This window comes from Puma concolor, chromosome B4, assembly GCF_028749965.1.
Source record: "Puma concolor isolate L17-30 chromosome B4, mPumCon1.1.hap2, whole genome shotgun sequence".
Lineage (NCBI taxonomy): Eukaryota > Metazoa > Chordata > Mammalia > Carnivora > Felidae > Puma > Puma concolor.
The window spans coordinates 25,045,454-25,054,125 of record NC_141673.1 but is presented as its reverse complement, the minus strand read 5'-3'; the positions used below and the strand labels follow the sequence as shown (position 1 = coordinate 25,054,125).

General features: G+C 45.7%; 1 pseudogene; it reads left to right on the top strand.

Moving 5' to 3' along the window:
• The first annotated feature begins 1,453 nt into the window (after nucleotides 1-1,453).
• LOC112863312 (cofilin-1 pseudogene) lies at nucleotides 1,454-1,993 on the top strand (annotated as a pseudogene).
• The last annotated feature ends 6,679 nt before the right edge of the window (nucleotides 1,994-8,672 follow it).

The window sequence follows — 8,672 nt, the reverse complement described above, 5'->3', positions numbered from 1 at the left end:
ATTTATTGAATGCTTTCACTGTTTTAGATATTGGGGATATAGTGGTAAATGACCTTGTTATCATAGAGCTTTTATTCTAGTATGGGAAAAAACGACATGTAAACAAATGCTTACATATTTTAGTTAGTGGTAAGTGCGATGAAAATCCAGGTCAGTGGCTTCAAGATAGACTAGGTATGTCTTCACACGGGGTCATGTAACATCTTTCTGATAACATCAACTTTTGAAGAAAGGGAATGAGCCAAGAAGATACTGTGAAGAAAGGTGTTGCAGGCGGAAGGAATAGCACATAGGATGGCTGTAAGGTGGGGGTACGCTTGATATTTTGGGGTTACAGTGAGAAACAAGTCTGGCTGAAGCAGAATCAGCAAGGAGAAAGTAGTAGGAGATGGAATTGAAGAGGTAAAAAGCTAGAACATATAGGGTCTCCAAAGCCACTGTTATATCTTTTGACTCTTCTTTGGAGTGTTACGTGAGCCACTGGGGGCTTTCGAGCTGAGGAGTGATGTGATATGATCTACTATTTAAAAGGATTACTCTGGGGGCGCCTGGGTGGCGCAGTCGGTTAAGCGTCCGACTTCAGCCAGGTCACGATCTCGCGGTCCGTGAGTTCGAGCCCCGCGTCGGGCTCTGGGCTGATGGCTCAGAGCCTGGAGCCTGTTTCCGATTCTGTGTCTCCCTCTCTCTCTGCCCCCTCCCCCGTTCATGCTCTGTCTCTCTCTGTCCCAAAAATAAATAAACGTTGAAAAAAAAAAAAAAAAAATTTAAAAGGATTACTCTGGGAGCACCTGGGTGGCTCATTTGGTTGACCGTCCGACTCTTGGTTTCAGTTCAGGTCATGACCTCACAATTCATGAGATTGAGCCCATGTTGGGCTCCACGCTGTCAGCGCATAGCCTGTTTGGGATTCTCTCCTTCTCTCTCTCTGCCCCTCCCCCACTCATTCATGTTCTCTCTCAAGATAAATAAACATTTAAAAAAATAAATAAAAGGATTCCTCTGGCTTCTCGGTAGATGAGATGACATGGGAGAAAGCAGGGGACAATATTTTGATGGAAGATGAAGACAGCTTAGACCAGGATAACACCATGGATAAAGTGAGAAGGGGTCAGATTCCTGATGCATTTTGTAATGGAGCTGATAGGGTTTAATGATAGACTGCACATGGGGCCGGCTAAGAGAAATGAAGGAGTCAAGAATTATTCCAAGGTTTTTGACTTGAATAACTAGAAGAATGTAGTTGCCATTTACTTTGTTGCTTTATTGAACCATATTTGGTATTTTTCATGGCTCCGGAAAAGGCCATGAGAAATCAAAAGAACAGTGTACTGGGGGGAGCATGGTGTTCACTTTCCAGATCCAGGGGTCCACTGATTGACTGAAAGCAGCTGTGGTCTGCGTCCTGGCAGCAGTACAGTGACTCTCACCTTCTCTGGCTCTCCTCGCCATCTCCTTTTCACTTCCAGAGACATGGCCTCTGGTGTGGCTATCTCTGATGGCATCAAGGTGTTTTAATGATACACAGGTGCACAAGCCATCTATGCCGGAGGAGGTGAAGAAGCACAAGAAGGTAGTGCTCTGAGACCTACGGGGGGACAGAAAAGTCCTCTGGGAGGAGGGCCAGGCTGGCAGCAACCCCTATGTGCTTTGTCAAGACACTGCTGGCCAAGGTCTGCTGTTACAGCCTCTGTGATGCAAACTAGGAGATGGAGGAGAGCAAGAAGGGGACCTTGTGTTTATCCTCAGGACTTCTGAGTCTGCACTCCTTGGGAGCAGAACGACACATGCCAGCTCCTAGGATGTCATCTAGAAGAAGCTGATGGAGATTAAGCATGAATTACAAGCAAACTGTTAGGAGAAATTCAGGCACCAGTGCACCCTGGCAGAAAAGCTGGGGGGAGGCAGTATAATTTCTCCCTGGAGGAACAGCCTTTGTCTTCCTCCTCCTTCCATCCCTGATGGTTCCAGCCTTCCTAAACTACTTTTGATCTGATGCCTCTTAGGTCGAAGCAGATCCAGTGTCCCTAGGCATTGCAGTTTATGGAGGGTCTGTATTTTTTCAGCAATAGTTCTGTTCCCCACTTGTTCCTCCTCATTCCTTTTTAAACATTTTTTTAAATATTTATTTTTGAGAGAGAGAGAGAGAGTGCTGGATGAGCAGAGGTGAGGCAGAGAGAGAGAGGGAGACAGAGCATCTGAAGCGGTGAAGTGGGCTCTGAGCTGACAGCAGAGAGCCTGATTCAGGGCTTGAACCCATGAACCTCGAGACCATGACCTGAGCTGAAGTCAGATGCTTAACTGACTGAGTCATCCAGGTGCCCCCCATACCGCCAGCTTCTAACCATGGTAGTGACCGTGCTCCTCTGTTTAGTTCTGTGTGTGAGGGGAATGTTGTGAACATGATCCCTCCCTCTCGGGACTGGTTCCCCTCCCCTTTTCCCATGGTTGCAGCCACTCATGGAAGTAAGACTATAAGAGACTGTCAGTTACACACACACACACACACACACACACACACACACACACACACCAATTAAAAAAAAATTGGATTCGAATTAAAATAAATAAATAAAATAACATAAAAAACAAACAAAAAACTGATTGTGGTCTGCTTATGGCCACGGTGATTGGTTTAGGGGTGGGCATTTGACCTTAGATGACCCCATCAGGGGCCCAGGACTTACATTTAATAATTTGGGACAGCTACTCCTTCTACTCAAAATGAACAAAGAAGCATGCTCCCTGAGGCTTCCAGGAGTCCACTTGCTCTTTTGAGAGGAACCAGCCCTGGAATGAACCTGACATCATAGAAAGCTGAGAAAAGACATAAAAATGCTGGGTCTTTTGTGACGTGGTTGAGTCCATCCTGGCTTGAAATCTACCCAGAGACGATTCAGTTACATGAGTTAACAAACTCCCTTTCATTGTGTATGCGAGCTTGGGCCATGTGTTCTTTTTTTAAAAAAAAATTTTTTTTAACGTTTATTTATTTTTGAGACAGAGAGAGACAGAGCATGAACGGGGGAGGGTCAGAGAGAGGGAGACACAGAATCTGAAACAGGCTCCAGGCTCTGGGCTGTCAGCACAGAGCCCGACGTGGGGCTCGAACTCACGGACCATGAGATCATGACCTGAGCCGAAGTCGGACGCTTAACCGACCAAGCCACCCAGGCGCCCCTTGGGCTGTGTAGTCTATTCCTTGCCACCAGCCCCATCCTAATTGATATAAGCAGCTTTCCATGTAAACGCTGTCCACAATTCTCAGGCAGAATGCTCTCACCACCTGGGATCTCAGAACACAGGAAATAGTCACCCCAGAAAATCTGCAAACCATTTGAGGCTTAGGATTGGAGAGTGACATCATATTCTGGGAGAGGAAAGGCCACCTTCAGAGCAGATGCTGTCCAAACTCCTGAAGGAATGGATCCCAGGAACTGTCAGAGCAGCAGACATCACCGGGCATCGAATGATCTCGGCTGCATCCCCGGCAGTGAGGGCCGGGTGTTCTTCCTTCAAAAAGGGGGTCTTTGGCAACTTGCTTCTGGACACCGAAGTGTTTACAGTCATACTCACCAGTTGCCAGAGGCATGAGATGGAAAGGGATTCTGAATGCGGAGTCTCCATGAACACCAACAGCTTGTGTCAACATTTGTTTCCGAAAACCCTTTACCAATTTATGCTCCTTTCAAGACCGTTTAGGTTCATGATGAGCAGGAGAGGTTGTGGAGTCAGATCGCCTGGACTTCTCTCCTGGCTCTGCCAGCGCTCGTGGACCCAGAAGGGATCTCAGGGCTGAGGTCAGCCGGCAGATAGAGGCTCTGAGACATCGCAGTCTCAGCAAATGCTCCGCACAGGGTAGTCACCCCAGATCGGAGAGCACTGCTGTGCAGTAGACTTCCTGGAGCCTCTTCTCCCCTAATTGTCTTGATTGTCATCAAGTCTGAAACGAATTCTAGTCTAGTGACTAAAAGCATCAACAGTCTGCAGCGAGACCACGAGAGTCTGAATCTTAGATCCGTCACCTACAGACTGTGCAAGTTATTTAACTTCTCCATGCCTCAGTTTCCTCCTCTGGAAAGAGGAGGTAATAAAAAGGTGTCTTCTCAAGTTGCCTGGAGGATAAATGAGTTACTATGGTGACTCTTAGAACAGCGCCTGGCATCAGTGAATATTAGCTATAAAGTTGCCTGCAACTTGCTAATCAGTAATGACACAGAGATGCCAAATGCAAACATGAATTGAAAGAGAAGAAAGATGCATACACAAAGCAGAGTGCCCATTAATGTCTGACAAAAAAGAGAATGGTTGGGGTGCCTTTCAATGAGGCCCAGATCTTCTCTCTCCAGCCAGGGTGGGGTTTCTGGGCTGGAACCAATGAGATGGAAGGGAAAGCCCAGCCATCTCCTTCCCGCCACCATTAGCCTTCTGGCCCCTCGGCCGGTGTAGCTTTTCTTTTATGCTGCGTTACTGCTACTCCGAGTAGTAACAACCATCCCTCACTTTTTAATTCCACCGTAAGTTTAGGGAGCCCTTTCACAGCTCTCTGTATCCCACTGCCCCCCCGCCCCCAGTAGAGTACTGTCTTCCCATTTCACAGATGGAAAAAACACAGCATGAGCTTGCCATCCAGCATCCATAATATTCAAAAACATGCAAGCATCAGGGACTCTATTTTTCCCTTCTTTATGTTTTTTATTTTCAAAATGTTCTACAGTTTAAAAATGGATTGCTATTTTTTTCTTATGTGTTAATAGTGCTGGTAACTCCTGTCGAATAGCCTACATGCCAGGCACTGCTTTAAGAACTTTTTGTGTGCGAAGGCATTTACTTCTCACAAGAACCCAGTTTGATAGCTACTGTTATTTTTCTCCTCTTACAGATGAGATCACAGAGGCACAGTGACCTGCCATGATTAGGTTTGAACTTCCAACAGTTTGACTCCAGAACCAACACATATAATTACTGTGCTAGCCTACATGTTCGTGGTAGAATTTTAATAACACCGGTAAAGAAAAAAGATGAATTTTTAGGAAAAGTATAATGCCAATACTCAGATATAACTGTTAACATTTGGTGTAGGTTAATGGTTATACATCAGGCAGGGGATGGGAGTGGAAGAAAAAGGCATACATGGGGATTATTTGGGGAGCTTTTAAAATATGCCTACGCTTAAGATATTATACCTGAGGGAGAAGGCAAGCATATGAGTATTTGGGGGAAAAAAGTTAGGTGATACTAGTAAACAGCCTCTTTCTTCTTTCACATGCCAATGGCTCCACCCCCATCCTAGTTGAAAGCCACTGGTGTATTCTTCCAATCTTCTATGCATAGCTTCATGTGCACACATAAATATACACTTCTAAATAACAAATCAGAAACTAATAAACAATAGTTAAAAAAAAGCAAGCAGGTGATGCTGGCCTATTATACGGTGAAATTCCTAATTGCCCTGGATTTTGCTGTACCTCAAAGGCACATTAGTAAGGACAAATACGAGTTTCCAGGTTGGAACCTGCTAGGCTTTTTCAGCATCAACAGCCCTTCCTGTGAATTTGTTGTTTTGTGATTTGGCAGGTGGAAGTGGCCAAATAATTCTGTGGCCCAGGTTCTCCCAGGGGTCTTGTACCCTGGGCTGATTTGTGCTTTATAGTCTTACAGACATAGCTCCATGCCAGGGCGTTGGACAACTGCCTGTGCTTGTATTTTTCCCCATTTAGGCCTGCACGAGCACATGGGACAAACCCAGCAGGATGCCTGGTGTGTTCTGGAAGGAGTGAGAGCCTGAGCCGTCGAAGGGAGAGCCAGAATGAGGTCTTCCTGTCTCTGCTTCCTGTGATGGCCCATCATAGCGCCTGTGACAATGCTTCCAGGTGCTGACTTTCTCTCCTGCGCCAGTCAGTGGACCGTGTGCTACTTACGTGCAGGAAGCAGGTCTGGTGATTTTGTCTTTCTTCCTCTTTGTATCTTGATTGCTTGGAAAGGTGCCTGGGACAGAGGGAGCAGTGGCTTCGTGTCAGGATGAATAACAGGCATGACCACAGCGAATGTCTAGAGGCGGCTCTGTGCCTCAAGACAGACTAATAAGACAAAAGTTTCCATTCCAGTCTTTACAACAACCCCGTAAGAGAAAGTCTAGATTCTATTATTCTCCCCATTGGAGAGCTAAGGAAATTAGGCAGGGAGAGGTTGAATAACTTGTCCAAGGTCACACAGATAAGCGGCCGTCTGCAATCAAACCCGGGAAGCTGAGCCCCAGTGTTCAAATTCATCGTGCCTACTCTTTGTTATTTCTGTCATGCTCTCTCCTCTGATTCAGTGGCCGCAGTGATCACTTTAAGATTTTGCGTCATCACGTGACTCCCTGATCAAGAACCTTCACAGCCAGACTCCCCAGCGTGGTGCAGAGGCTATCTGCAATTGTCTCCAGTCCTCTTGCCACTTCAGAGCAGCAAGAGTTTGATCCCAACTTGATTTACAAGCTGTGAAACCCTGGCTATATTGCTTAACCTCTCCACTCAGGCTCCTCAACTGTAAAATGAGGGCAATAATGATACTGACTTCATACCGCACTAAGGAGAACTTCATAACCATCGACATGGGAACTGCTTAGAATGTGGATTTGCAAGCTTTTTCTATAAGGTGTCAGGTGGGAAATATTTTCAGCTTTGTGGTCATACAGTCTCTGCCACAGCTACTCAACTCTGCCACTGCAGTGCAAAAGCAGCCATAGACAATAGGGAAAGGAATGAGTGTGCCTCTGGGCCAATAGACAGTTTTTTATGGACACTGAAATGCGAATTTCAAATCATTTTCATGTGTCATGAAATATTCTTCTTTTCTTAAATTTTTAATGTTTATTTATTTTTAGAGAAAGAGAGAAAAAGGGAGGGAGACAGAGGCAAAGAGAGGGGGAGACGCAGAATCTGAAACAGGCTTCAGGCTCTGAGCTGCCAGCACAGAGTCCGATGCAGGGCTCAAACCCACGAACTGTGCGAGACCATGACCTGAGCCAAAGTTGGACGCTTAACCGACTGAGCCACCCAGGAGCCCCAGAAATATTCTTCTTTATATTTCCCCCAACCATTTAAAAATGTAAAAACTTTTCTTAGCTCATGAATAGTATGAGAACAGGTGCCAAGCTATATATACATGGCCCATGGGCTGTAGTTTGAAGACTCTTAGTTTGGAATATTGTCTGGTACAGAAGAAGAGCTTCATAAATCCAAGAGGCACAGTGTGAAGTAAGGAGGAAAAAGTAGGAGTTTGTAAGGTGCTGGGGGCTTTGACTTGGTAGGGATGTGTGGATGGAAGGGATGGGCCAAATATAAGAGAGTAAGTTGAGGAATAAACATCTGCTGATTCCATCCTTACACTGACCCAGCACCTTCCATCCTAATTACAGAGGAGATGACTGAGCCTCAGAGAGGTTAGGTTACATGCCCAGAGTTGCACAGCTTTTAAATATTAAAATCAGAACCTGAATCTGGTTTTTATAGGATACCAAAGACTGCTTTTTCTACTTTATCCTAGTGCACTGAACAGATAACAAGAACCTATGATGTGTCAGAGGCTGTGACACATCTGGGAACACAGTGGTATCAGAGATTTAGCTCTGACCAAATGGAGTATAGTCTCATAGGAGATCAGATATTCAAATAAGCAATTATAACTCAGGGTGAACACTCCTATGATAAGAACTCATGGGAGAAACTCAGAGTTGAAGGTTCTAACCCACATTGGAGAAATCAGAAAAGGCTTCTTGGAGGGAATAAAGTCTAAGTGAGACTGTAGATCAAGAAGGAAAGACCCAGGAAAGCACCACATAGGGAATAATAATATTAAGGTACAGTGTCATGACTGGTTAGCCTGGTTGTCTGTTGGTGCCTCCTACCCCTGAGAAATCTGGTTCTGAGATTCATGGCCTTTGAAGTTCCAATACTCTTTCCAGGAGGGTCCCTGAGTTTTCTGTCCTTAGGTGTTCTCTGCCCCCACCTCCCTGTTCCTGAAATGCTACCATAGTTTTGCCCCACAGCTCCCTGGAGACAAGACTCAGTCCCTTCTCTGTTTTCCTTCGTTATTTCACGTACTCCATGAATTTGGTAAACCTGACTCGAGATTTTGGTGGAGGGAGGGTGTAAACACGGGGAGGGATCACTTCAGGAGCCCAGGGCTTCCGCCCTCTCCTGGCCCCCCACTTCCTTTCTGGAGCTGCAAACAAAATCCTCCCTTTGTCTTGCTGGGAGGGTCCCACCCACCTCCGGCCCTAAGGATCTCAGTTTCTACTTCTAGCGCTTAGCATTTTCTCCACAAACACAGCTCTACCTTCCTAAGAGGAATTCAGATGAATAAAGTGTTCTCTTTACACATACATCCTCTTATTTGATCCTCCTAGCAAGCCTCCAGAATAGCTGCCATTGTCCCCATTTTACAGATGGGAAAACTCAGTAACAAGCCCAAATGATAACGTTGAGAGTTAAGCGCAGGACTGTCTGATTCCAAAATCTTTCTCAGGCACTCTATTCTAATACCACTGTGATTAGATCTGGAGAAGGGGGGGGGGGGGTGATGATGGATATAATCAGAAACTGGGTCCATAAAGAATATTAATTTCGCCAGGGACGTTGGTTAAGGATTATGGTGTTCGGTTTGGGAAGAGAACTGCGACCTGGCTG